The sequence below is a fragment of the Schistocerca serialis genome, chromosome 1, assembly GCF_023864345.2.
Source record: "Schistocerca serialis cubense isolate TAMUIC-IGC-003099 chromosome 1, iqSchSeri2.2, whole genome shotgun sequence".
Classification (NCBI taxonomy): Eukaryota; Metazoa; Arthropoda; class Insecta; order Orthoptera; family Acrididae; genus Schistocerca; species Schistocerca serialis.
Window position 1 is genome coordinate 1,285,764,833 of NC_064638.1, and position 14,915 is coordinate 1,285,779,747.

At 37.5% G+C, this 14,915-nt stretch overlaps 1 pseudogene; it reads right to left on the reverse strand.

Moving 5' to 3' along the window:
- The window catches only part of LOC126456903 (lysosomal alpha-mannosidase-like), a 225,133-nt pseudogene that overhangs the window by 84,128 nt on the left and 126,090 nt on the right, over positions 1 to 14,915 (reverse strand).

A 14,915-nucleotide genomic window follows, 5' to 3' on the forward strand; every position in this document is an offset into this window, starting at 1 on the left:
AGAGTGTAATTGATTATATTCTAGTAGATAGGGAATGGGAAGAGAAAGTAACAAATGTGAAGGTAATTCCAAGTGTGAGCACAGATGGAGACCATAGATTACTGTTGGGACAATGGAAAATGAACCAGTGTTTGAAAAATAGAAAACAGAAGAAAGTGATGAGGATACAAGATTGAAAACTCAAGGAGTGTGAAAGCGCTGAGAAGTACAGAGAATTAATCAGACAAAAATTTCCAAACAAAGTTTTCTGTGATGTAGAAAAAGAATGGAGTTTATTCAAAGACACTTTAGTTGAAGCAGCACAAAAAGTAAGTGGTGGAACATCTGGAAAGGAAAAAGTAAGACAGACAAGTTGGTACAATGATACCACAATCCAAGCAGTTACAAGAAAAAAAATGGAGCATTGAGAAACTGGTAGAAAACTAAAAATGATGAGGACCATAAAAGATATATAGAGGAAAGGAAGAAGTGCAAAGAAATAATGGAAACAGCAAAGAAAAAAGGCATGGGAAGTGTTTACAAAAAATACTTGAAGAAGACGTGAAGAGCAATAAGAAAATGTTCTATAAAATGATGAAAAATAAAAGGGAGGCCTCTGAAGTACCAGTAAAGATGGAAACAAGAGGATGGTGCTGTGATTGAAGATCCAGGGAATATAAAAGATCTCTGGAGAGAACATTTTAAGAAACTGTTAAATGCTGAGGAGCAGGTACATGAATAAACAACAAATAATGGAGAAATTGAGAGAAGTTGGGAAGCAGAATTAGGACAAATTACACGTGAAGAAATGGAAATAGCTGTGAAGAAGACGAATGGGGGGAAACCCCAGGGCCTGATGAAGTATCAGTGGACATGATAAGAGCAGCAGGTGCAGTGGGAATGCAGTGGCTGTATAGAGTACTATCAAGCGTGTGGAGAAATAGTACAATACCTGACGATTGGAGAAGAGGAGACATTGTTTCCATCTTCAAGAAAGGCAATAAAAGACTGTAAAAGCTACAGAGGAATTACCCTTATGAGTCATACAGCCAAGATTTTTGAAAGAATTTTACAAAATCAAATAAGTGAAAAGATAGAAAAGGAGCTGAGTGAAGAACAGCATGGGTTTAGGAAAGGAAGAAACATGAGTGACTTGATATTTTCTAACTGTCAACTGATGGAAAAAAGTTGGGAGTATAACAAAAGGGTGATAATGGTTTTTATATACATAGAAAAGGCATATGACTCAGTTAACAGGGAAAGACTCTGGGAAAAAATGAAGAAGATAGATATAGAAGATGGATGCATTAATGTAATAAAGACAATGTACAGAGGACACAATTGTAGAATTAAAACATCATTGGGGAACTCTGAATACTTCGAAATATGACAAGGAAATAAACAAGGAAGTATTCTATCTCCTGCGCTTTTTTATGTTGTGATGGAGGGAATGAATAGGGCAGTTAAAGATATAGTAAAAGGAAAAGACAAAAAGATGATATGGTAATATTGGGCGATGAAGAGGTATAGGTACAGTTACAACTTGATGTGTGGGAAGAAATAATGAAAAGGTATCAATTAAAATTAAATAAAGATAAGAGTGAAGTAAAGGTATATGGAAGAGACAAAGGAATCAACAGAAATATTACTTTGAATGGAGAACCCCTCAAAGTGGTAGACAGTTTCACTTATTTAGGGAGTGAAATATCTAGTGATGGAAAAAAACCGACAAAATTAATAGGAGGTTACAGTAGGGAGGCAATTTCTACCAAACAATAAAACACCTAATTTCAAATAAGGAAGTTCAGAAAAAGCAAAACTCCTTACGTATAAGAGTTATTACTTCCCTATTGTCACCTATGGAGGAGAAACATGGACAATGATACGAAGGGACTGGAGCAGACTGCAAGCAGGGGAAATGAATTTTCTCAGAGCAGTTAATGGAAAAACAAGAATGGACAGAGTAAGGAATGTAGATATTAGAAAGGACCTTAAACAAGAAAGTATGGGAGAATAAATTGAAAAAAAAAGAGAGTAAGATATCATGGAAATGTTAAGAGGATGCGTGGGCAGAGCCTCCCCAAAATTTTGGAAAAACTAAAGCTGGATGGAAAAAGACCTAGAGGGCACCCAAGAACACAGTGGAAAATGGGAGTGAGAATACCTGTGGAAAGGAGAGGTGTGACCTGGCAGCAAGTGGAGGAAGAAAAGTGGTGAGAGGACCGAGCCAAATGGAGAGGACTCGGCAGCATCCAGACCCGGCAGTAGCTGGAGCGGGATCCGGATATAGATAGATAGATAGACTTATGTATAGAAGATGAAAAATTTATTACTCACATATAAAAGTGAACTACACTATTCTAACTTTAGAAGGCCGGCTGTGATGGTCGACTGTTCTAGGCACTTCAGTCTGGAACCGCACGACCGCTAAGGTCGCAGGTTCGAATCCTGCCTCGGGCATGGATATGTGTGATGTCCTTTGGTTAGGTTTAAGTAGTTCCAAGTTCTAGGGGAATGATGACCTCAGATGTTAAGTCCCATAGTGCTCAAAGCCATTTGAACCATTTTAACTTTAGAAACTAGCAGTCCCTTACTTCGGTAGGGGAGAGGGGCATGTTTTATTAGGTTAAACAAGAAGAGCCAGTCATCAGTCCCAGGATGAAAGGGACCCATATATGAAGGCAGGAAGAGGCCCCAGAGAGAGTTACTTTGGTCAGCATCAGAAATCTTGTTTTTATGTATTGTATTGTGATTGTGTAGATCACAGTTCAGCTGACCTTGATTTTATTGTTAGCTACAAAAAACATGAAGGGGTGAGTGTAACCATTCCAAGATTCTTAGAAAGGCTTGTGTAAGATGTATAGTTATGTACTTTACATAATGTGTGAGTGTGTGGTCTTGCAGTGATGTGAATTAATAAAATCTTCTTGGGCTTTCAGCCACATCAAATGGTTGAAATCCCATGAGCTTTCGACTGAGCCCTCCTCAGCCATTGTCAAGTGTTACATCACTGGTGCTCTCTTCCTCTCAAAGTATGTTAATGCTTACTTCTTGCATTTGTCACACCCACTTCAGTTCAGCCTCACGATGGCCGGGTCTCAGGCTGTGCTGAGCTGCAAACTGCCATCTTCGTTGATGATGTTTTCAGATATTTTTATTTCTGCCATTTCTTTTATGATGCTGTCCCAAAATTCCTTCAGTCTCATGGCAGATCTTTCATCTAATAGAATTCAGTGTCAATTTTTCTGAATTGTGTTCTGCCATGGGTGATTTTTCAGGATATCATAGGCGTAAGCACCTCTCATGTTCTGTCCGGCATTGCTCCATAGTGCGCACTGTCTGGCTAATGTGGTAGCAGCCACACTGACATGGTGCCTTCCACACTCCAAGCGTTCTAAGCTCTAGATTGTCCTTCACAGGCCTCGTGACCTGTTGTATTTTTGCTGGGGCTGAACACAAATGAGATGTTCTCTCTCTTTCAGAGCCAGCTAATTTTTCCTGACACTGTTCCACAGAAAGGCAAAAACCCACGTTTCTTGTTCTCTCCTTCAGTGGTGTTTCCCCTGCATGTCTCACCAGAAATAACCTGTGATACCTGGCTATGACTGTAACCATTTTCCAGGAAGACTTTTCAGTGATAGGTCAGTTCTAGTGGCAGATTATCAGTATCTGAGATGTCTTTGGGATGTTGGATGAGGGAGTTCTGAAAGCCATGTTTTTGTGCCCGATTGTGGTGGCTAAAAGTGTGCATATAGTAGTCCATGTGTGTAGGTTTCCTGTGCAATCTGTGGTGGAGATGTCCAATGGTCTTTTGGCAAAAGAGGATGTCAAAGAAGGGCAATGCACCATCTGTCTTTATTTACATCATAAACCTAATGTGGTCAAAATGCCATTCACATGTTCTAAGAATTCTCCTATTTTCAGTGTCCATCGGGGCAGATGATAAAAGTGTCATTGACATAATGATAAAAGTAACTCAGCTTATCTGGAGCCATGTTCAAAGCAACATCTTCAGATTCCTCCATATACAGGTTGGCTATGGATGGAGCTAATGGACTTACCATTGTCACGCCATCCAACTAGTTGAAATACTGGCCGCCACATAGGAAATATGATGATATCAATGCATGCTTAAACAATCCCACAGTTGTATTCCAGACAATATTCGTCATGAAACTGGTGGGATTATTTCAAAATCTAAACCACCACCATCTGATTTGACCAGGGTGAACATATCAGACTTCACACCCTCTGCAATGGCCCCTTCACTGTGGTGCTGTCAGCTGACAAGGGCAACGCACCTGTCATTCCAAGTGTAGCTTACTACTATGCTAAACTTCAGTTGATTCTTGGCAACAGGTCATGAGACCTGTGAAGGCTGATCTATCCTTAGAACACCTGGAATGTAGAAAATACCGTGTCAGTGTGGCTACTACCACATTGGCGAAACAGTACTCATTAAGGGGCAATACCGGATGGAGCAGCAGAGGTGTTTATGCCTATGCTATCCTGAAAAACAGCAATGGCAGAACACACTTTAGAGAATTGAAATCAAATTCTATTTGATGAAACATCTGTCTTTATTAGGATGAAGGGATTTTGGGATAGCATCGTAAAAACATTGGTAGATATAAAAGTATCTGAAAATACCATCAACAAAGATGGCAGTTTGCAGCTCTGCACAGCCTGGGACTGGACCATCATGAGGCTGAAGTGTATGTGGTGGACGTGGGACATCAATATTATCGCAGTTGGTGTGGAAGAGGGGACCAGTGATGTTGTAGCCAGCAGGGCAGCTATAGAATGGTGAGGCTACAGCAGCACGGAAGTCATTTATCACCTGATAATGACTGAGGAGAGCTTAGTCAAAAGCTCATTGGATTTTGACCACCTGATGCAGCTGGAAGCCAGAGAAGATTTTATTACTTTACATAATATTTTTAATGATCTCTTTTTCTGAAGAAAAATTGATTTAATTTGGTTCAGTGGCCTAGAAGGAAACTCCAAAAACTAATAGGAGTGAAAACATGGAAAGCAAGCCAACATTATTCTCTTTGGGTCAGCACAATGATAAATGCTTCTAAGCACAAGGAATGCTGAACTGAACTTGTTGATTAGTTGAAATATATGTTGATTCCATTTCAACTTATTTCACAATTGGAACATGAGGAATTTTATACATGATGTTTCATTCAATGTAGGATTATTAATATGTATTTATAGTGCATGCATATAATTTTTTAATGTTTGGAATTACACAATATGAATCCATGAGGGATTAACATTTAAACTGTTAGTTGTGTAGCACTTGTAAGCATGTTCAGCTGTCACATGAGCTGTGTCTGCTATGGCTGAATTTGGACCCTTGATCAGGTATATCATATATTATGGTCAAATGAGGGGTTAACCCATCCAAAAATCCTGTGTAGAATCTGACAGAGGCTCCAACAAGCCCTTGACTTTTCTTGATGTTAACAGTTTTTGCTGTTTCACAATGCCACTGACATCAATTATATTTCACTCATCTTTGCAGTGGTGTGATAATTAATGTGGGGGAGTGCTCCTAGGTTTTCCCATGTAAAAAAACTCTTGAAAATGGATTTCATCATTTCTGATTTTGCTTCACCATCCTCAATTTCACTTCATGTACCATCTGTGAGTATCTGGACACTAATTGTAGTGTCACAGGTTGCCTTCACACATAACCAGACTTTCTGTGGGATTCATGAGAGGTCATTTGATGAGATCCTCCTATGGTAGTTGTTGAAGGTTTCATACAGAAGCCAAAGGCATTTCATTTAGCATTTCTAAATCTATAGCCCTACACTTTAGTTTTCACATTTTATATGTTATGGCAGTAGTCACTGTTTCTTTAAAAGTATCTTTGAAATAGCAAACAGGACGTTTACATTTCTTAAAGCCTGCTCTATCCATTTATGACTTGGCAAGACAGAAACTAATTACCCTATTTTAATAAATTCTTTGAAATAGGGGATGGGGAATGAAATGGAAAGTATGGGTGGGAAATTCATGACTTCCAGCTGCAGAGGACATTGTGGTAATGCAGTGGCAAAGTAGAAAATTTGTGCCAGACCGGCACTCAAACCTGGATGTTCCACTTCTCTAGACCAATTGTCTTAACTGCCTCAGCCGTCCAGACATGCTTTCCATCCGACCCCACATTCTCAACTTATCACATGCTGTAGTGCAGCGTTCTTAACCATTTAACCTTATACTTGTAAATTATTGATCCTCATTGGAGTTTGACAGAGCAGACACCAATCAAATATAGACATTAATAAACTGTGAGATAATGGAGGGTAACAACAGTTCAGAGTTATACCAAGATGTTTCACTTTGCATCCGCATATACACTCTACAAACAACCACATATACACTCCACAAGCAATCTTGTGATGTTTGTAGCAGTCATTTCCCCCTTCCCTATCCCAGTCACAAATGTTGTGCAGGAGTAATGACTGTTGGTAAGCTTCAGTGAGCTCTAATCTCTCTAATTTTACCAGCATAATTTTTGTGAGATATATTTAGGGTAAAACAAAACATCGTTCCACCCTTCTACAGATACATTCTTGGAATTTCAACAGTAAACCACACCATGATGCACTCAACATCTGTCCTGTAGTGTGTGCCTCTGAGGTTCCAAGAGCATGTCTATGGGGCTTTCTTGCTTACTGAATGAGCCCACAAGAAAATGCATTGTTTTTCATTGTATCTACACTATTTCCTGTAACATCATTTTCTCATAAGTGTGTCAGATTGATGCACAATGCCCAGGTATCACACGAACAAGGCTTTTGTAAGCTCTCTTCTTTGTGGCTGATCTACATGTCATGAATATTGTTCCAATAAATCTCAGTCTGGTCTTTCTTACAATTAGTTTTATATAGTTATTTCACTTACACAACTTTTGTAAACATACTTAGATATATAATGGTTGTCACTATTTCTAATGATTGTTTAGCAATGATTTAATCAAACTCGTCTTTCTACCTTTTTATGGGCAATACATTACACTTGTTTGTGTTAAAGGTCAAGCACCAATCCATGCACCAAGAATCAATCCTCAGCAGATCTTCCTATGTTTTGCTACAACGTTCTAGCATTGTGACTTCTTCACATACTACAGCATCTAGGGGGAACAGCCTCATGAAGCATCTAACATTATCATGTAGATCATTTATGTATATTTGAACATTAATGATCCTATGACACTTTCTTGCTGTACTGTATGTACAAAGATACTTTTATGTCAGAAAATTTCAGCACATTAAGAATGAGATGTTATGTTCTATTTGTTAGGAACTTTTCAGTCCCATCATAAAATTACTCTAATATGTAGTGCACTCACTTTTTTATCAGTAGGTGAAAAACGTGGAACTGTGTCAAATGCCTTCCAAATCAGACAACAGGGCATCGACCAGGACAATGGTATACATGGCCTTCTGAATCTCTTGGATGATCAGAATGAACTGGGTTTCACAAGATTGATGTTTGCAAAATGTATGTTGATTCCTACAGAGGAGATTTTCAGTCTCCAGAAAGATCATAATACATGAACAAAGAACATGTTTCAAAATTTTACAACAGACTGATGTTAGCCATAAAGGCTTGCAGTTGTATGTATCTGTTTGATGAACCTTTTGAAAGAAGGACTGATCTGCACACTTTTGCAATCACTTTGGTACTTTGTTGATCCAGCATCCTAAGATAGTCAAATTTTTTATTGCTTATTTAATCACACTGTATTATAAATTGTAACTTCATTTGACGTTGTCAATTGCTGTAATGGCCTAAAGACAATAAAATCTTTATTATTATTATTATTATTATTATTATTATTATTATTATTATATTATGATAAATTACGACCAGTTTCAGTTGCTGAGAGTTATCTTCAAATCTCTGATCTCAAATGTGTTGATGTAAAAAGCACTCAGCAAAATATTTTAATAAGATTGATTTCAGTGTTGTGAAGATCATCATCATTTACTGTACCATGTACTGTATTGTTGTATTATGATCAATGCTGGGATGGAGATCCATTTAATGATCACTGTCTTCTTTTTCCATGTTGTACATTGTATGTTACTTGTCATCATGTGAGTGTACTGTCCCATTCTTTTAGAAAATGTCACTTTGTCTCTCATATGCACTCAAAAAGTCACACTTACTGTGCTGTATTTTCTTTTTATTTCTCTTCTAGGCAGATGATGCTTGTCATTATTTTATGTTTTGTGTTTGCTTTCAATATGCTGCCATTAAGCAAGTGTTCACACATTATACCTTATATCCTTATCTGCTCATAGTTCATATTGTGCTACGTGCTCGATCTCTACACCACATTAGCTATATACATTTAAGTGTAAATTATCTTTCAAGCTGTACCTTATTATTATAACCATTGCTCATTGCTTTTCAAATTTCTACAGCTATATGATGTAATGGCTAAGTACAAACAGTACCTGAAGGAAATTGTTTGCCTGTCTTTCAAAGTATTTACTTGTAGTTCTAGAAACAAAATAGCCAGTCCAATATGAGTGTTCATCACTTGCATAAGGAAAGAAGTCATCCTCTTTAACTGTCCACGTTATGTTGGCTTCATTTAACGCTTTTAGATAACAACCAGGAGTTGAATATAACAGATTCAATCTTCCTCCCTCTTCCTGTTTGGCATTAACATACCTGCAAAAAGTACTCATCTCAATTTTCTAAAAAAAAAAAAAAAAAAAAAAAAAAAAAAATCTAAAAATAGAAAATATTTTTTTTTTTTAACTGAAGCTAAATTTACATTAACAAGATGTAGCATAAATTGTCACAAAAAAGCTGAATCTATAAAACAGTCTTACAAATTAAATGAAGTTGTAACATAGCAGATTCTTAAATACCTTTTATTCTTTGCAACAGTGGTACCTTTGTACACACCTTTTGATTTGATGCTACATTAGTGCACTTTGTGTCTGATATGTCAGCTGTGTGACTATAAAGATGTGATATCTGTTGAATAATTATACAAAAATGTTTTGCTTGAGTTATTGATTCTAATGCAAGTGTTATACTCTTGTTTTATTGAGGTTCTGGAAACTTTCAAACTTGCATAAAAAACTCAAATATAGGATATGTTTACACCATTTAAATACTTGCTGTTTCTATGAAAGTGTGAAACAGTGTTAATGTAAGAATGGAAATAATCTTTGATGTGAGAATCACTAGCTTTTTTTTTTTTTTTTTTTTTTTTTTTGTACATTGTTATCCTACTTGTATATTTTTATGTTGATGTTCTTATAGTTCTGTTAAAATTGTAATGTCTAAGTGACAAGTAAATTCAATTACAAATTTTCATGTACATGTATTTTAAATTGTAATGTTCATTGACAAGTCCTATGTCATTTTGATGATGTAATACAAGGACGTTAATAAATTGAATTGAATTGAATCAAATGTAGACAGTACACACAGTTGCTTTAATGGGAAACAAAGTGGAAGAAGATATTACAGCTATAAAATAACTGTATGCTACAACAGTTGACTTCATAAGAGCTATTATACATGGCAATCATCAAGTTTCAAATACTTCCTGTGAACAAATTAGTTGAAAAATAAAAAAAATGGAGGTATTACACTAATTATTTAAGTACCTACATTACAATCAAAGAAAACAATTTTCCAATCCACATATTGCTGTCAAAATTTGTAGAATGCATAAGTATGGCTCTAAAACACATTAAAGGAGTGTCATGTCACAACTAGAGTCAGTCATGTCATACAAATATCTGGCCATGAAAATTATGAGAATATAAAGTGGGATAATCATTTTGGCTTAGTTGTAAGTATTGTTAGTGACAAGCTCTGATTTATTGGTAGAATATCGGTAAACTGTGGCTTCTCTATGAACAATGCAACTTATAAAACATTTGATTTACCTGTAGCAGAATAGTTTTCAAATGAGTGGAATTCATTTAAACAGTGGACAACAAGCATATAAAACAAAGTGCAACAAAAATTGTTATTACCTTATCTTACTGACAGGATGATGTAATAAATATGATGAAAAATCTTAACCTTCAAACATTCAAACTATGACACTGAATATCTTGTGGGAATCTACTTTAAGTATTTCAAGAACACATTTCCATTGTTCAATGTATTATATCTGTAGAGACTGTGTAAAAAAATTAGGCCAATAACAGCAAGCAGTCATTCTTCTTACAGTGCATCCATGAATTGAGTGAGAAGAACTTGTAATGTATGGTAAAATGAAAACTACTCCTTAACATTCACTTTAGTCAGTGTTGTCTAACCTTTTCATGATCTGCAGGTATTGCACAGCTGTTAAACAATGTTGTGTGAAACATTTACAATATCTGAATTGAGAGGCATAAATATAGTCACTGCTGTTGAAGTGATTGCTCATCTTATACAACCTGATGTTATGTGAGTGTGTGTCACCTTCAGGAGATGAACAAAAAGAAGGAGCAGTTGAAGCACTGAACTGACGCCAAAGGGTTGGGCACTGGTTGTGAATGGTACAATAGTTTTTCTGAAGCTGACAGATACTGAAGGATGACAAACACAGTAATAACAATTCAGACCAATAAAAACACTACCACTTTCACTGAAATGATTAAAGAAGATGAAATAGGTGAAGAAATGCTAAACATTCCCATAAAATGTAGCTGTGCAGATTGTGCATGAAGATTTGAGTAATTGAAGCTAAGTGTAGTGTTTGTTCCACATAGTCTGCACAGAATCAAAGGGACAAATATGTTATGTTGTGTCAAGACTTGTTATCCGTAACTGACTAAAATCTGAACTTTTTGAAGATGATTATTCTTTGCAATGAGACTTTGTATTTTGTCTACAATTCTAAAATAAAGTGTCAGAGTTGTCAAGGAGTTAGTGAAATATTTCTGTGACTACAAAACCTGCATTTTATAATATCTAGAGTGAAGATGATGTTGCTTGTATTTCTTAATGGAAGTGGTGCCATACATAAAGAATTTGTGCCTCCTTGTAGCATATTAAATGAGGAGCTCTATAAGGAAGTGTAAAAATGTGACCTGCTTGTCTGTCATGGTTTTTCCTGCTGTGGCCCTTTTGGCAGCAATGAATCACCAGTTGCTCACTGAAGGGCAAGTCTCAATACTGCACTACTCAAATTCTTTACCAGATTTGTTAATTCCAGGCTATTTACTTTTCTCAAAACTGAAACAGCAGATTTATTTCAGCTGGAGAGATCAGGAGGTTGTGACTGACAATCCTCAATTTTTTTTGAGGTCTTCTCTTGTTTAAAACTTTCTAAGCAGCTTTCTGTGAATTTGTAGTGCCTCATTCCCTGGACAAGTAAGTTTCTGATTATATTGTTCTGTAGAACCTGGTAAAATAAATTATGCCTTATTAAGGCCACAAAGAAATTAAAGAATTAATGATATGCAATGTATCTACATCTACATCCATACTCCGCAAGCCACCTGATGGTGTGTGGCGGTGGGTACCTTGAGTACCACTATCGGTTCTCCCTTCCGTTTCAAAATGAGGAGCTCTATAAGGAAGTGTAAAAATATCATGCCAAGTGGACTCTTTTTGGAATGAATTCATTGTCAAATCTCATATTCTTTGATTTTTAATTTCTTAATACCTTAAGCCAGAAACTGGACCACACTTTACATACATTGGTGGCCACCCAAAATGTAACACTATGAAGGAAGCATCCAAATCAGGTGAAATTTGCAGCATGCATTTGTGGCAATGAGAGGTGCATGTGATTAGCATTTCAGTGCAGGTGCACATCATGGACAATGGTAGTGCCACCTGGAAGCGCTATGTAAAGGGGGAACATACGGCAGTGTGGACCTACTGGAATTGTTCTTTTGTGCAGTTGTTTTGTGTGGGCAGCTTCAGTATGCCTTGTAGAACACAGCAAGTATCTTTCAAACACATTTCAGAGTTTGACCAATGAAAAATAGTTGCCTATATGCATAGTGGATTATTCTTCAGAGAAACTGGTGATAGTGTCAGATTGAAGCAAGCAACTGTGAAACGGATCTGTAATCCCTGGAAGCAGGAGGGAATGATGGATTGATGGGACTGATTGCATCCCCTTCGTTGCACCAGTAACGACAGGGGTATTGTGCACTTGGCAGTGACGGATCACTCTGCCACATCACAAACCATATCACAACACATTCGGTTTGTTGTGCAATATGCACTGTCTGCACATATCATTTTACATCACTTGCAGCAGAGTAGATTGTCTGCAAGACATCTATTGGTGTGTTTACCACAGTCAATACCACATTTTTACTGAGGAATCCTGATTCTGCTTCCACCACTGTGATGGTAGGATTAGAGTCTGGAGACTCCATGGTGAGAGACAGTTGAACTATTGCCTTATACTTTGCCATACTGGTATTATGTTTTGGCATGGTATTGTACTCCACTCTCGCACCCCCCCTAGTACACATTGCTGGTACACTGGCCAACCAGTGTTACACCTCTGAAGTTTGGAGCCTGTTGTCCTCCCATACCTTCAGAGCTTTCCAACTGCCTAATTGTGACAGGATATTGTGTTATCACATGTGGCATGCAGTATTCTCATTGCTGCCCATTGGATTTCATCACTGCCTTGGCCTCCCTGTTCCCCCAGTCTCTCACCTATTCAAATCATCTGGTCAATGATTGCAGAATGACTGCGTGATTGCAGGATGACTGCCTGCAATACACAACCTGCTGCTATACCAGATTAACTTTGGCAATATGTGGAAGCAGAGTGGACTGCTATACCCCAGCAATACATCCAAAGCCTCTTTGATTCAATGCGGAGGCATGTAGCACTGGTTATAACCAGAAACTCTCAATACTGATTTCATCATCTTCCTCACTTCACACTGAGCTGTATTTTCAGTTATGTGATCTTCACACAATATGTTATCTTGCAAATCAGTTTGGCTGTGATATCTCTAGCCCTTCTTTGTGTTGCATTGTGGATGGTCAATAGTGTAGTAATTCACAATGTACATTTATATATGTGCCTGTCACAGATTCAGACATAATTCAAAACAACATGTTACTCATAAAAACACAAAGCTTACTTTTTCAATTTATCCAGATTAACAAACCACTGGGCTGCATCTTGGTAATTGAAGTCATCACCCATTGTAACCAACACATGCTCAGTTTGGAGATGAGATGCTAAATTCTCAATGTAGGCTGTAAATTCAGCAACCTGTTAATCACACAAGTCTCATTAGAGTTTATAATTTAATTTCATTAATTTAGCATACAGATTTAGTAAACAAGCAAAAACGGGACTACAGCTGGTTTTATCACGATCTGGATATAAAAACATGGCCATAAAGAGTCTCTGTTTTATGTGTAATGAGAACTGTTCAAAATATTTAATAACCATTTCCTGTCAATAGTCGGTAAGGTAAATCAAAATGTTGTTCGTACAAACAAGTATTCAGAATACTTAATGCCTGATGTTGAAAGACATTTATGTCATTACTTCAAGAAGACAGATGTATGGAGGAAATTGAGTCAGTGAAAGATAAATAATCACATTGGGATTATGAAATGTCAAGTACATTTTTGAAGATCGGTGTACCATATGTGTGTGCTGCACTGTTCCTTGTTAACATAAAACCATTCTGTAAAAAGAGGTAATGCAGACAAATGCAGACCAGTATGTTTGCTACCAGTGTTTTGAAGGTTTTTTTAGAGAGGTATGTAGAAAGGACATTCATACCAGTATGCAGTGTCACTTCCCAAGGTGCAAACCATTGTTGAAGTGTCTTGGCATTTTAAGTTTGTCATCCATGTACATATACTCCTTCATGTCTTTTTGGTTGATGCTATGAACTATTTAAAAAGGAACTGTCACATTAATTCAGTGAACACAAAACAGAAAAAGTGATTTTGCCAGAAGGTAAAACCTGATAACCATCTTTTATGCAAACACGAGCACAGAGTTTAAAAAACCAGGCTGAATGATGTACCTTCATTCTCTACTGGAATTACTCTTAGTAGATTAGGACAGATTGTACTGTAGTGTATTATTATTTCTTTTATACGTAATACTGGAAATGTGTTTGTGTGTATTTAACTTTTGTAGTAATTTATTTATTTTTAAATTTTATTATAAGTTTTCTGTAGATTATGTAATGAATCATTCCATGACAAAGTAGATTAGGCCTACATTGTCCCATAATATTGTTGAATTAAATCTTCTAGGGTCAGATGGATAATTTTCTATTACAATAAGATATAGACTATTCTTTTCTTGTTTCCTTAGATTGGAAATAAAAATTCAGCTGTCTTCTGGAATGTATAAAGACTGTCACTCACTCTGAAGGCCTTGAACAGGGGGTAAGTTTGAGGAGGAAGTTCTGGTCAGTTACACCAAACAACACTCCCATTTTGCAGTAGTTCGTTTATTCATCTCTTAACACAAGCAAGGCTTACAAGGAACTGGTCATGGCAGAAGAGAGCAAAGATAATCTTAGCTTAGCATCCAAAGACGATGCTCGGAGTCTAGAGACAAACGTATATCGATGCTGTGTCGACCTCATCAGCACCACATAGCCCCCCCCCTCCCCCCCCCCCCCCCCGACAGTACGGAGTACTCTTGAGAGGTCAGGAGGGGGCGGGGGTGACCAACACATTGGCAGGGTTGGTCTGAGGGAGCAAGGGAGTCGGCCCACGGTCAGCTCGAGGGCATCGTCGGGGAGCTGCGAAGGTAGATAACGAGAAGGAAGGTTCGGCCACCGAACCAGGAAGTCATTGAAACGCGCTGGGCATCGTACTGGGTGTGCTGGTCGTGCGGCAACAGGTAGGCCGGCGGTTTGTGAGTAGGACGGAGCGACGACAACAATGTCTCCGGTGAGCATGTCCAGGTCAAGGTCGGGCAAGAGGGGTAC